Source organism: Sciurus vulgaris (assembly GCF_902686455.1).
Source record: "Sciurus vulgaris genome assembly, chromosome: 11".
In the NCBI taxonomy this organism is placed as follows: Eukaryota; Metazoa; Chordata; class Mammalia; order Rodentia; family Sciuridae; genus Sciurus; species Sciurus vulgaris.
The window spans coordinates 116,119,211-116,134,632 of record NC_136472.1 but is presented as its reverse complement, the minus strand read 5'-3'; the positions used below and the strand labels follow the sequence as shown (position 1 = coordinate 116,134,632).

The 15,422-nt window shown below is 36.4% G+C and overlaps 1 pseudogene across 1 annotated transcript; it reads right to left on the bottom strand.

Moving 5' to 3' along the window:
• Positions 1–310: 310 nt before the first annotated feature.
• Positions 311–2,163, bottom strand: LOC306638734 (pre-mRNA-splicing factor SLU7-like; annotated as a pseudogene). Its single transcript has one exon. The product of its transcript is annotated as a pre-mRNA-splicing factor SLU7-like (transcript).
• Between the last annotated feature and the right edge of the window lie 13,259 nt (positions 2,164–15,422).

Here is a 15,422-nt window from a genome sequence, read left to right as displayed (position 1 = left end):
TAGTTTTGAGAAAGAGAAACTAATCTACTTTCAAAATGTGCTAATACTAGACAGAAGGCCAGAAAGATTGAGGAAATGAAGTTTGAGACTTAACTGTTGAGTACAAAACGTTCTTGATAAAGTGTGAAGATCTTTCCATATTGCTAGTATAAAAATCAGACTATTTGGGCTGGGATCGTGGCTCAGTGGTAGAGTGCCTTTCATGTGTGAGGCACTGGGTTCGATCCTCAGCACCACATAAAAAAATGAATAAAATAAAATAAAGGTATTGTGTCCATCTACAACTAAAAAAATTTTTTTAATTAAAAAAAAATCAGACTATTTCCAATCTTAATCCACACTTAATGTACCTTTGATTTGAGTTCTTTACTTCTTCAGTGTGGAAAAGAATGGATTTACTTGAGACTTCTGAAAGCTTTATTAAAGTTAGGCAGCAAAGAAGAGTAGACAAAGATTTTTCAATCTACAATCATGAGCAAGAAGCTAAAAAGACGGTGTCAGCTGAGTCTATCCTGGATGAATTTCTGTGACTGTTACTGTCTGAGGTAAGAGGTTAGGGGTCATCTGGCCTCTGTGGTTTCACTCTGTAGACCTCCATTTCCTCTTGGTGGGTTCCTGAGTTTCATATATGCTATTGTAAGGCTGTTTCCTCTCATTGACCGGCATGATCTCCTTGGCGTGAAGAAGGTGGGCCTCCTCGGAGTTCAGTGCCTTTTTCTTTACCACTATCTGAGGGGCTCTTTTGGTGCTTCTTCTTTTTCTATTTTTTTTTCTCTTTTCTTAGTTTTTCCTAATGCATTTCCATGAGGGTTTGAGGTTTTTTCCATAGATTCTTCTCCATTTACATCACTTATAATACATTTTTCTGAATTAGCAATATCCCTCCCAGCTTCTCCAGTACAATAGGAATACTTGAAAAATAGTGACAGCATTTGTGTCCCCATAGGCCACCCTTCCAGTAAGATCCCCTGATATGTATGTGGCTGTGGATCTTCACATTCTCCTCATATTCGGAGCAGGTCACAGCTCGCTCTTGTCCTTTGATGACTGTACCATGTCTTGAGTACTCTACAGTCTTCAGTCTGGGCTAAAAGCAATTCAGGTGGAGGAGCCTCCAAGTGTTCTTCGCCACCATACTTTTCCAGGATGCTTTCTTTCTGCTGTTCTTTGAAGTCTTCTTTTTTGACTTTGAAGGACTTGTACAACAGCTCTAGTTTTGTAGGATCTGCTTGCAGATGCACTTCAAATCCTCTGTCAAAGGTTTCCCAAGCAAACAACTGTGTCTGAGTCATTGAGATGGTATCTCCCATGTATCTAATGAAGCTACCTCCTGCATAACTCACTTCATCTGGATTCTTTCCTGCATTGGCATAAGAATTCTCTCTAGTTTTTGGATCACAGGAGGCAGAATTTGGATCTAAATTTCTCAAATATTTCTCAATATCTTTTTGAATCCTGAGATTCCAGACAGTAATTTGTCTCTCAGAGTCAAAATTCTGCCCTAGTATGTCATCTTCATGTTATCTTCATCCTCATCTTCACTATTGTGATCTTTTTCCTTTTGAGAATTTGGTTCCTCTTCTCCCCACTGATCTTTTGGAGAATTAGCTTGTTCCACTAATTTTCCTGAAGCTAATTCTTCTTGCAGTTTCTGGGTTTTCAAGGTTCCTTTGGCCAGATCAACTTTGGCATATTCTTCCACAATTTTCATATGTTGTTCTAGATTATAGACATTCCACTGATCTCTCTGTCCTCATAGTCAAATGTCAGCTGAGGCTGCACATGTTTATCTGGAGCTATATTAGTACCTGTAAATTTGGCTCCAACTCACTTAGGTCTCTCAAAACAGTCTTTCTTTTTGTGTGTCTGGGTCCCACAATTTTTACATGCTCCTTTGCAGTACTTAGTGGTTATGAAATTCTCTTTAATTCCCCTTTTGTACCATTCCTCAGATGAGCTAAAATGCTTTTGTTTCTCTGATTGTTGTCTCTGATGCTTTAAAGTAGATCTTTTTGATGGATCAATATACCATGGCACTAAAGAAATACACTGAGAACCATGAAGGTTGATGTCTTTTCCCTCTTCATCAACTTCTGCTGGAGCATTACCAAGTTTTCACTGTTCTTGTAGCTCCTTCGTCTTTCTCCAATCTTCTCTAGTCATCTTCTTTGGTTGCTCCAAAGGATTAACCACGTCCACAACTGCTGCCGACATGATGACCTGGTCCCACCACAGCCGACCCCCAAAACCATCCAACAGAAACGAAGGTAATCCCACAATCCTGAGTTTTACTTTAAGATTGGAAACAAAACTCGGTATCTGTTCTCATCTCTTCTACTCAATATAATACTGGAGATTCCAACCAGCATAATTAGGCAAGAAGAAATAAAAAATATCACATAGAATAGGAAGAACTAAACCTGTCTCTACATACACATAACATGATATGGTAAATAGGAAACCTAAGGAAGCTACAAAAACAATATTAGAACTAATAAACCAGCATGGCAAGGCTTTAAACTCAGTTGTATTTCTGTTCCAGAAAATGAAATTCAGAAAACAATTACATTTATAATAGCTACAAAATGATAAAATGCTTAAGAGTAATTTAACACGGATGTGCAGGTTTTTCACACTTACAACTATAAAACATCACTGAGAAAAGTTAAAAACCTGAATAAGGGGAATAACATCCTGTGTTCATTGATTGAAAAACAACGTTGTTAGGACAGTAGTACACCCAAAACTGGTCTACAGTTTCACTATAGCATTGATTAATCTCACATGCATTTTTTGCAGAAAATGACAAAGTGGTGCTAAAATTTACTTGAAAATGCAAGGAAACTGGAATTGCCAAAACAAATTAAAAGAAAACAAACTTTTAAAAGGAAGGAAGATGGAGGAGTTGTATTTCTGAATTTCAATACTTACCACAAAGCTATGGTAGTCAAGACTGTGAGGTCTTGATCAATATAAAAAGATAATGGAATAGAATTAGGTGTAGAGAACATGCATTGCTGGTGGGGTTGCAAGTTGGTGCAACCACTCTGGAAAGCAGTATGGAGATTCCTCAGAAAACTTGGAATGGAACCACCATTTGACCCAGTATTCTCACTCTTTGGTTTATTCCCAAAGGACTTAAAATCAGCATACTACAGTAACATGGTCACATCAATGTTTATAGCAACTCAACTCACAATTGCTAAACTATGGAACCAACCTAGATGCCCTTCAACAGATGAATAGATAAAGAAAATGTAGTATATAAACACAATGGAATATTTCTCAGTCATAAAAAAGAATACCTTTATGACTTTTGCTGGTAAATGGATGGATCTGGAGACTATCAAGCTAAGTGAAGTAAGTCAATCCCAAAAAACCAAAAGCTGAATGTTTTCTCTGATATGCAGATGCTAACACACAATAAGGGGGACAGGGAGGGAAGAATAGAAGTTCATTGGTTTAGACCAATTGGAATGAGGGGAAGGGAGGGAGGATGGGAATAAGAAAGATAGTAGAATGAATCTGATATAACTTTTCTGTGTTCATATATGAATACATAACCATTGTCACTCATCACGTACAACCAACAAGAATGGAATCCTAATCAGAATAAGTTATACTCCATGTATGTATAATATGTGAAAATACACTTTACAGTCATATACATCTAAAAAGAACAAATAGTAAAGTACACAGAAATAAACTAATGCATGTATAATCAATTGATTTTTAACAAACACAGCAAGTTAATTCAATTAGAAAAGAATTATCTTTTAAACAAGTGGTGCTGAAACACCTGAATATCCTCACACAAATAAAATCCCCTATCTCACACCACACACAAATATCAACTCAAAATAGATCAGAAAACTAAATTTAAGAGCTAAAACTGTAAAACTTTCAGAAGAGAATATGGACCTATATTTTTGTTACCTCGGATTAGGGAATGGTGTCTTAGACGTGACATCAAAAGCACAAGCATCAGAAGAAAAAAAGAAGAAAATGTTACCCCATCAATATTGAAGGAGAACTTTCAGGAAAGTGAATATATAACCCACAGAATGGGAGAAAATATTTGCATATTATAAATCAGATAAAGATTTTGTATCAAGTTTTTGAATTTGATAAAATGTGCATATATCTTTACATATTAATTCTTAAATAGAAAGGATCCTTACAACTCAACCAAAAAGAAAATACAGCCCAATTTTTAACATGGCAATTTATCAGACAAATGCCAAACAAAAGCACAATGAGAGACCACGTCACAGCTACTATGTGGGCTATAATTTTTAAAATACAGTTAACAATGAAAGTTGGCAAAAATATGGAGAATTGGACCTCTCATACATTGCTGATGGGAATACAAAGAGTTTTATCCCTTTGAGACAGTTTTGAGGAAACCTCTTCCTCAAAGTGGTAAACATAGAACTAACATGTTACCCAGTAATTCCAAGAGAATTGTTAGGAGAGTAGAAAAATGTATCTCTATACACAAACTTGTAAATGAATGCTCCTAGCAACATTATTTATAATAGCCCAAAAGTGCAAACAACCTAAATGTTCATAAATTAATGCCTGGATAAATAAATCAAGGCATATTCACCATACTTAAAAAGTAATATCATATGATCATAAAAAGGAATGAAGTATTGATCCATAGTACAATTTGGATAAATTTTGAAAACATTATGAATCAAGAAACAAAATGCCACATATTATATGATTCCATGTATATGGAATGCACAGAATAGGCAAATCTATAGAAACAGAAAGTAGATAGTGTTTTCCAGAGACTGGAGAGCAGGGAGAGTGGGAAGGGCTTGCTAATGGTTACAGGATTTTTTCTGGGGATGATGAAAATATTTTGAAATTAGATAGTGGTGGTTTGTACAAGTCTGTGAATAAACTGGAAACTGCTGAAGCGTACATGTTAGCAGGGTGAATTTTATGGTACATGCTTTATATCACAATTAAAAATGAAAAATTCAGGCCATATGACTCGTGATACCTATAATTATAGGAATGCATCGAAAGTATAGAGGTCATATGTGAATGAGCAATAACTCCATAGGGGGACATCTCAGACAGAATACAGAGAGGGGGTCACACAGAATAAGGTTTTAAATAATAAATTCTCCAGCACAAGAGGAAATGGTTCCAGATATGGAACCAAAAAATGGTTCCAGATATGGAACCAAAAAAAAAAGGTCTTTAAGTAATTTGGAATTGGAGTACAATGTATAAGAAATAGAATTCCCAGATACAGGTACAAAGATGGGTGAAGATAAGATCAGATGGTTTTAGATGATGTGAAGGAGCTGGATCTTCATTTGTAACAAATGAAGAGTTATTAAAAGGTCTTCAGGAAAAGAGAGAAGGAAATAATTTTGGAAGCTATTGGGAGGGCAATTTTTAGGAAGACAAATTACAGGTTGGGAGACAAATTAAGGCATTATTCCAGGAATCCAGGTGAGGGATCACAAATATCTAAAATAAGGTAGGGATTACAGGGATGGAGCAAAAGAATTTAGGTCTGGATTTATGGCAGATATGCATCTGATGATATTGAACAATTAAATGTTTTTCTTTCCATCATATCTAAAGAACAACTCCTAGGTTTAAGTTTGGTTGCTTATTTTGTTCCTCAAGACAGGAACGAAAGCAGGAAGAGCAGGTTTGTCAGGGAGAATAAATTCAATTTTGGACATGTTCTTAAAGGCATCCCAAGTTAAAATACTTATTAGGCAATTGGATTTATAGGTCTAAGACTGAAAAAAGAAGTTAGCAGGACTGGACATGTAAATTTAGGAAACTTAAACATAAATGAAGTGGTAGAGACTGGAGCAAACTAAAAATTTCAAACCCTATTTGAGATGTTAAGTTAAAAAAAAAAAGAAGACAACCAATCAAATTCAAAAACAATAGAACAGTTCATGATTTCTGATGGAGGTGATGATTAAAACCAAACAAACAAAAAATAGATGAGCTACTCCAGGATAGTACCTTAGAGTAAAAATAAAACATATTTTTAATAGAAATTTAGGAGGTAGGAAAATATCAGGGTTGACCTGGGGTAAAGAATCCGGTGAAGGAGATTTAGAAGATTTGGAGGTAGGAAGACCAGGAGAAGATGGAGTCACAGAAAGCAAGGCTTGAGAGTGTGTTTAAAATGCCAAGTGTGGTGAAAAAGTCAATTAAGATAATGCCTGAAAAGTAATTATTGAATTTGGCAGTGGAGATAAAGAGTTATTGATGGCTAAGTAGGAAGGACGGTGGAGTAGAGAAGTGGGGTTACAGTGTACTCAGGAACGCTGGCAAGGTATGGAGAAGTCAGTTGGTCAGTGTGGATGGTTCATAGGAGGAGAGAAAGCGAGGGAGGGAGGGGGAGAAGCAAGGAAGGAGCGATAGAGGGAATGTATGCATACATACTTGCACATGGAAGAAAGGAATTTATGTCGAGAAAAATGTGAAAGATAATTAGAGTTCTGTCTACTCTCTTCAGAAATATACAAAATATATAAATATTTAAATAAAATATGAAAAACATTAAAATATGAAAAACTCAGAGTATAAAGTGGGAAAGGAATCAGAAACCTAATTTTTATTCTCAAAATTTTTATTGTGGTAAACTATACATTAAATAAAAATTTACACTTTTATCCATTGTAAAGTAGAATTCAATAGCATTAAGTACATTCTCAATCCATTCCACAACCATTTTAACAATTTCAATATCCCAAATGGAATCTTTACTCATTAAAAAATTGCTCCCCGTTACTCCCTGACTCTAGCCTCTGGACACCTCTGTTTTACTTTTGTATCTATGGATTTGTTATTTTACTTATCTTATTTAGGTGGAGTCATATAATATCTACCCTTTTGTGTCTAAATTATTTCACTTAATATCATTTTTCAAGGTTCATCTATGTTATGCAGCATGTATCAGAAATTCATTCCTTGCTGAGCATAGTGGCACATGCCTGTAAGCCCAGCTATTCAGTAGACTGAGGCAGGACAATTGCAAGTTCAAGGACAGCATGGGCAACTTAGCAAGACCCAATATCAAATAAAAAAAAAAATAAAAAGGACTGAGGATGTAGCTCAGTTGCAAAGTGTTCTTGGGTTCAATCCTAGTACTGAAAAAATTTATTAATGGGTGATGTTTTAGAACTTACAATACACATCTTTAATTTATCATAGTCTAAACTTGTATCTTGCTGCTTTCTGAATATTTTAAGAATCTTAAAATAGTAAGGGTTCTATTTATTCTCTTTCACACTTTGTGCTTTTGTTGTATACTTTACTTCTACATATTCCATAAACTCCACAAAGCATTGGTATTGTTTTTGCTTTAAATAGTCCATAGTGCCTTAGAGAAATTTAGGTATAAATATGTGTGTATGTATCTATTAAACATAACAAAACCAGTCTTTTGTGTTTACCCATGTACATTTCCTGTGTTCTTCATGTCTTCTGACAACTCTGAGCTTTCTTCATTTCCCTTCAGCCTAAACGACTCTTTTAGCATCTTGTAGTAAAGCTCTTCTAGGACAAAATCTCTCTCCTTTGGCTACCTGGAAAGTTTTTATTTTATCTTTGCTTTTGAAGGCTATATTTTGCTGTATAAAACTCTAATATCAATTTTTATTTCTTTAAACATTTCAAAGTTATCTTTCCATTGTCTTCTGGCCTACCTTGTTTCTGGTGAGAAGTCAGCACAATTCTTATTGTTGTTTTCCTATATGTAGTAAAATTTGCCACTTCTGGACTTTATCTTGTGTTTCAGAGAAAGAGATGGATCTGATGTTCTTAAGTGTGCAGTTCAACATATTTGTGCGTTTGTACACATGTACACATGTGAAAGCAGTTTTTTCACTGATTGGCATCTGTAAACAATTTTGGAAAATCAAATGATTTCATCAGTTATTTCTTCTGGCCCACTTGCTCCCATTTTCGTGTCCTCTACATACAAATGTTCCATCAATCTCAGATACTTCATTGTATTTTCTCTGTCTTTTCTATTTGTGTGTGTGTGTGTTTCAGTTTATAAGATTTCCACTATTTTCAAGCTTATAGATTTTTCCCCTCCTTTATGTTCTTCCTACTGTTGATCCCATTGGACAAATTCTTCATTTATGATATATTTTTCATCTAGCACCTCCATTTGGTCCATTTTTATAATTTTCATCTCTCTGCTGATATTCCTCATATGATCATGAATGTTGTCCAGTCTTTTCTCCACTGTATTCTTTAATATGTTTTCTTGGTTATTCGTAAGACCCTGTCTGATGATAATTTCGACATCTGATCCACCTCAATGTCTACTTCTTTCCTCTCATGATTGTTGATTCCATTTTCTTGCTTCTTTGGATGTCTCATGATTTTAATTGTACATTGAACATAGCAAATAAAAAACAGTAGAGACCAAAGTAAATTATGTTTTCCCCAGAAAATTATTCAACCTCTGTTCTTTCAGAATGCTTAGACTCCTTAGTTCTGCAGAAGCACCAAGTAAGGACCAGAAAGACATTAGAAATTTATTTGCTGATTTATAGCACAGACACCAGCTTTCTGAGCCATGAGAGATTTTTCTCTGCTTCATAGTCTGGATTCCACCTGTTAGTGTAGAAATGAGAATTTCTCTGCTCTTCAGTTCCACTGCTATCTTTGTGTGTACTCCCTCCCTGCCCTACTTGCCTGCTGCTTCTTGGAGGACTACTACTTTGTTCTCATAGAGCTTACAGTTCTCTCAGTTCTTCTGCCCTCAACTCGGTGAAAGCCCAGAGTGCCTCAGAGAGATTTCTCTCTTCTCTATTCTGCTCCACCCTTCACCGGTTATTGTCTTAACTGAGAAAGGTCCATGTACTTTATAGGATATGTCTCTAAGCTCTTCTGCCTCTCCCCAAACTCCGTGGTATTCTCCATGTGCTGTTGGTGAAGACATGTGGGGATAATGGGCAGGTAGGTATATACTCTCTCGGTGGTTGGTGCTCCTTGGGATTCTAACTCCTCATGCTGGATCACATACGGTCATTAAAGATTCATTAAGATGTGGCTGGTGTCGCCTTACCACCACCAAGATGTGTTCCTTTTCTGTGGACTGTTATGCTAGAATACAGACAGGTTGAGACCATACTGATTTGAAGGGCTCTTCACTTTCTAGATTTTTAGTTCTAGATTTTATTTTAGTTAGCTTTATTTCTGTTCTCAGGCCTCTGGTATATTTTAAAAACTATGATTTTGTTGCCTACCTGGTTCATTACTGTCAGAGAGGTAGCAACAGTCTCTTGTGACTCAAAATTGGAAGGCCTGGAACTTGAGGTTTAATTGTATCTGATGGAGAGGAGATACAAGTCTGGGTCTTAAGAAGGATGAAAAGTAGAATCCAAGATCCTAGCACAAGCCAGAACTCTATAAAGGACTGATGTAGAAACTAACATGGCTGTTTGTACTTTGTTTTAGGATGAATGAAAAAAAATTTCCTCTGAGAATTTTGAACCACAAGCCCACATTCATGTTGGTTTGGTGACATAATCCTTGCCACCCACATGGTCTGAATACCGACAAGCGAAGATGTCACTTTGAAGTAGCCTCAGGTTGGTACTGCCCCTATATGCCTGGCAGAGGCAAAGCAAACCCTTCCTGTTGAATTTAACACACTACCTTCAGCTCCTTCTGTACCTAGAACATCCATGGTCCTGAATTACACAGCAGCCCCAAAGCATCAGATACTGCACAGGTTGCCTGGTATGTTTGCCTGTTGTATATCTACTGGTCCCCGCAAGCTGCTCCCTCTCATTCCTTCCCTGAGGACCAGGCTGAAGTGTGTTCTGACAGGAGAGGAATAAAGAAATCTGCATGCAGTGGCTTGTTAAGATTAAGGGAAGATTCTACATTGATATAAGCTACACTGCCCATTTTATGGACAGCATCAGAATTGATAAGACCAGTGAGAATTTTCATCTGATGTGTGATGCAAGGGTCATCTTGCTATTAAATTCTACCTGAGGAGGCCAAATATAAGTTCTGAGAAATGACAAAGATCTTTATGATCACCACCAGATTGCCATCTTCCAGATTGACTTGGAGGTTGGCCAAATTAATTAGGCATTTCCTCAAGTTCTGGTAACCTATGTATGTTAACGCAACCCTGGAACAGACTGGTGTGACGACCAACAGAGAGAGACAGGGACAGTCAGAGAGAGGCACCCTGACTCTTTTGATGTGGCTCGTGTGAAAGATGTCAGTAGCAAAAGCTTTGCCAGCAGGCTTTCTAATATATTTTTCGCTGGAGAGAACAATGGACTATTGACTTCCCTGCCCCAAAGAAAGGGTACTTGCTTCACCATTGCTGAAAACAGACAATGTTCGTCAAACAGAGCAACATAAAACAATCTCTAGAACAGAGAAGGAAGAACCCCTTTGTGGCTAATTAAAGACATAATGACATGGAGGAGAAAACAAAAATGGAACATTATTTTTAGAGAATTTCCACTGAAGGAACATGCACTCAGAATTTTTAAAAAATTACTAAAACACATGAGGAAACAAGTCCAAATGAACAAAAGTCAGCAGAAAAGATCATGAAGGGTCAGATCCCCCTCCAAGATTGATATTGGAATTATTAGTTATGGCTTATAAATCAAGAATTTTGAACCTGCCTAAATTTTAGATGCTTGAATGAATATGAAAGTCTTAAAATCATAATGGTGAATGAAAAAAGCAAGTCTCAAATCCATAAAACAGAGAAATGAATTTTAATCTATTTATATAACCAATACCATAGAGCAGCATTTAAAAAAATTTTTTTAGTCATTGATGGACCTTTATTTTATTCATCTATTTATACATGGTGCTGAGAATCAAACCCAGTGCCTCACACATGCTAGGCAGGTGCTCTACCACCGAGCCACAACCCCAGCTCCACAGAGCAGTTTTTAAAATGCATTTGTCATACACATCAGCATGCACAAATTTCTGAAACATAATGGTGAGAGAAAAAAGCAAAACAGAAAAATGAATACAATATGAGTTTTTTAAAAGTTTTTTTTTGTTTTGTGTTTTTTTTAGATGTTGACAGATGTTTATTTTATTCATGTATTTATATGTGGTGCTGAGACTCAAACCCAGTGCTTCACACATGTTAGGCAAATGCTCCACCACTGAGCCCCAACCCCAGCCCATGAGTTTTTAAATGCTAGTTTCAAGACCCATACAAATTAAACATTAGAGTGTTCAGGAATACATCATATATTGTAAAACTGTTTGTGAAATAAATGGTAATTTCTAATTCATATTTGTGGATTACCCAGGTAGGGAAAGAGAAGGGGAAGATCAGAGGGAAGGCTGCTGACTGCGAAGATGTATCTGGTTGTATTTTATTTCCTAAATCCTTTTAATTGATGCTCTTTAAATATATAGGTAACTTTTATTAAATACATTTATAAGTGATTTTATATGTTTTTAAAAACTCAAATAAATCTTATTTGACAGTCAACAGTCTACCTTCGGGTCAGAAAGGCCTCTATAGAAAACTGCTCTTCTTTAAAAGACAAAATATCAAATGGGTCCCTCTAGTGGTGAATGAGAGAATCTCCCATCAGGGATACTCCCAACTCAAGGAATGCACCAGAATGTCAAATTCTTGTTTTAGAACAGCCCATTCAAAACTTCTCTGTTTTCAGAAACATGATAAAATACTGCAGTTTATTTCCAACTTGTTCAACAACTTGTCTGGCAGCTTGGGAAAGGCAACTGCTCTCTGCAGGATGTGAATAAGGAAGTGAGTGACCTCACTCTCACTGGCAGGTGTCCTATAATCCCCAGGGAAGCCGGGCTCCAATTGATACTCATCCTGTGGTGACAGAGAAGGGAAGAATCCAGCTTCTGAACACATAGTGAGCTTCAGATCCAAATCTGCTTGCAGGCTGCTCTATCTCTGGACTTTGTGTAAACGCCAACTGGCCAATTTTTCATTGTTTAAGCCCAATTAGGTTGGTTTTTCTCTTCTAACTGAAAGCATCCTAATTGAAACATCAATAAAATATTAAAAAAAACTCAACAAATAAGTTTCATAGGATCTAGATTAGATCTTCAGTGCTCTTCTGTTGAAGTTCTTGAATATTTTAATTGTAGAAGCAGATACAGAGTACAGATACTGGTAAAAGGGATTGTGTTTCACAGTCTCTCACATTAGAGGTGGTGGAATACGCCATGAGTAGCATTAAATGCTAGGTGGGATTAAGGGCTCTAGATTAACCAGTAAGTAAAATGAACACACACCAAGGTAGGGCACCAAGGGAAGAGACACATGCAGAGTTGATCATGCCATTCTGGATTTTAGAAGTATTTTTTTATATGTGTGATTGTTTTTCAGCCTTATTTCAATCTGCATTGTTAACAAAACAAAACAAAACATTTTCTTTGTCATGATGAGTGGCTAGCTTTGGAGGTGTCATCATATAACACATCTGTCTTATCACATAAACTTTTTTTTTTGGTAACAGAAATTGAACCCAGGGGCACTTAAACACTGAGCCACATCCCAACCTGTTTCATTTTTGAACACAGAGTCTCACTAAGTTACTTAGGGCTTCACTAAGTTGCTGAGGCTGGCTTTGAATTTGCAATCCTCCTGCCTCAGTCTCCCAAGCTGCTAGGATTAGAGGCATGCACCACTACCACACAGTTCACATACATTTTTGCCCCATAAACCGAATGCAGAAATTTTTGTTTTGTGGTAGGAGAGTTTTACTACCTGTGAATGGAAACCTGGAGTACAAGGGCTACCATTTTAACTCATCCAGTGATCTGTGTAACTGACCCTTGAGCTCTTGATTTTGAACAATTGAAGGGTATCCTCCATGCAGGGCTGTCTTTGAGGTACCAGTTGGTCTTACCTGGACCTGCAGATAGATTCAGACTGTTAGAGGATTGTATTAAGGTAGACAAACAAAATATTTTTGACAATGCCTTATGTGTTCTTCATCTCTCATTAGGATCTAACAAACAAAAATTATAATACTGCTTCAAACTTGTTATATTCTAGAATTTTCTCTTCTTGTGAGGTTGAATATAATAATCCTTCATAATAATTTTCTAGGGCTAATATTTAGAATTTAATTGAAGTTAGTGTTTGATTCCTGGAAAAAATTATTTGTGTTGACAAAAATAAAAGGAACTATAAATGTGAATTATCCCCAACACTTCTTGGCTGTGTGACCTTGAGCAAATTCTGAAGAAGGAGGAGAAAAAGGGAATTACCATCATAATGCAGTTAGAAATCTCTTGCTTAAATTCTTAAAATTCAAAAAAATTTTTTTAATTTGAAGAAAGTCAGTCAGATCGTGTTTTTGAGATTCATTATATTTTCATGCTTAATCTTGAAACTAAGAAGCTAAGTGTAGATCACTTGGTTTTTGGCTTACTATGTATCTATCTGTCATCTATCTACTCTAATGATTATAGATTTTAAACTTCTAATTCAATTTCTTTTATGATTTTAAACACATGGAGTTTTCTAGTTTTCCTTGAGCCAATTTTAGCAAATAACATTTATATTTTTAGTAAATTATCTATTTTGTCTAAATTTTCAAATTTGATGTCAGAAAGTTGTCCAAAATATTCTTTTATTTTTAAACCTCTGTTGCATTTATGTCCTTTTTTTGCATTTCAAACTTAAATTGCTTTTTCTCTGTCTTTATTACTCTGTCAGGGATGCTGTTTTCTCTTATTTTACTGTTTTCTAAACAACCAGCTTATGCCTCTATGGTCTTCACATTTCTCTTGTATTAATGTCGCCAATTAAAAAAAATTATATAGTTTCTTTTTCTTTCTAAAATTACTTAAGTTTGAAACTCGTTAAGTCTGACACTTGACCCATGTCAATGATCATCATTATTATTACTAAACTTCCCCCTCTTTCCTATCATAAGTATTTAGAGTGCACATTTCCCGTTAAGTACATTTCTCAAATATAAGTATTTCCAACATCAAGTAGGTTATGATTTCCATTATAATAATTTCTTTGGTGAATTGTGTGAACAATGAAGGTCACTGTGCTGGAACAACTAAGTTCATGGGCTTTCACACCCAATCTCCTGACTCAATTCCATCTTTGATATTTATTAGCAGTGTAACTTTGTATAAATCAGTTCTGCTTTTCAGTTTCCTCATTTGTAAAATAAGGATTATAATTATCCTCATCTCACAGAATTATTGGGAAATTCAGTGATTAATAAATATCACATGCTTAGAATAATGTCTAGAAATTAATAAGCACTTGGAAAAGGTTGGTTTTTATTCCTGTGTTTTTAAATTTGCCAACATAAAAAGTTTTATGGTGTTTTATGGTTTTTTAAAAAAGTTTTATAATGTTTTTCTTTTGAAAAATGATTCACTTTTGGGAATGGGGGTATAGCACATTGGGATTACAGGCGTGCCCCACCACGCCAGTCCCTTTTAGTTTTGAACGATGGGAATTTCTTCACTTCCTGTGAGTTCATTCATACTTTTAGAAACACAATTGGCAGATTTTATCTAGCACCTCCACATGTTTAGAAGAAATGTTCAGGTTCTCTGGTGCACCATGTTATTGGATGTGAAAGTCCTCAATCCCAAAGTGCACAGTTGGCACTTGCTCGGAACAAGCCCGGAAGGGCTCCATGGGAAACAGCGACCTCTGCTGTACATTCCTCACTGACCCCGCCCTCCACCATTAAAAAAAAAAATTCCTCTACCTTGCTTAACTTTCACTGCACTAGACGTCTTTGTTCACCTCTTATTTTCCTGCTGTACTCAACATTTCTGAAATTGTACATACTTCCCCTCTGCCCTGTTTCTGTATTTCACAAGTCTATTTTGAGGTGAGTCTTCCTAGCTCTAGCAATAGTCTAATCTTGTCCCTGTGGAACTCTGACATCCACAACACTGCAGCTGTTTCTGCACAGTTTTAAGTCCCCAAGGTATTCACTCCTATCCTAGGAAAGACTTGTCTGCCTAGGATAAGAACTGCTTGCTCAGTTTGAGAACCCAGGCAACCCTTTGTGGACATCAAAATGAATCCACTTTCTTGACAATCTAATACCATTTGTATGACAGCAGAGCCCGTGAAGCTTTGCCTGCAGATTTCAGCTATCACTGGAATGTCAGATCAGCTGCCACTCTCCTGACAGTCAGTGATGTCACCTCAGTGTCACAATGCATCGCCATCTCTACACTGCATACAGTTGGCAGGTTGCATGTTGAACAACTTTAAGTAGCACCAGCCATATTGTGTTCATACACGTTGTATTTATTAAAATAAAATAGCATAGCACTCAAGTACCTGAAGTCATGGGGATTTCTGAATCCACAGACATCGTGTGGGCCAGAAAGCATTTCTGCACTCAGCATTGTATTCCCACATGCTAGCTTCT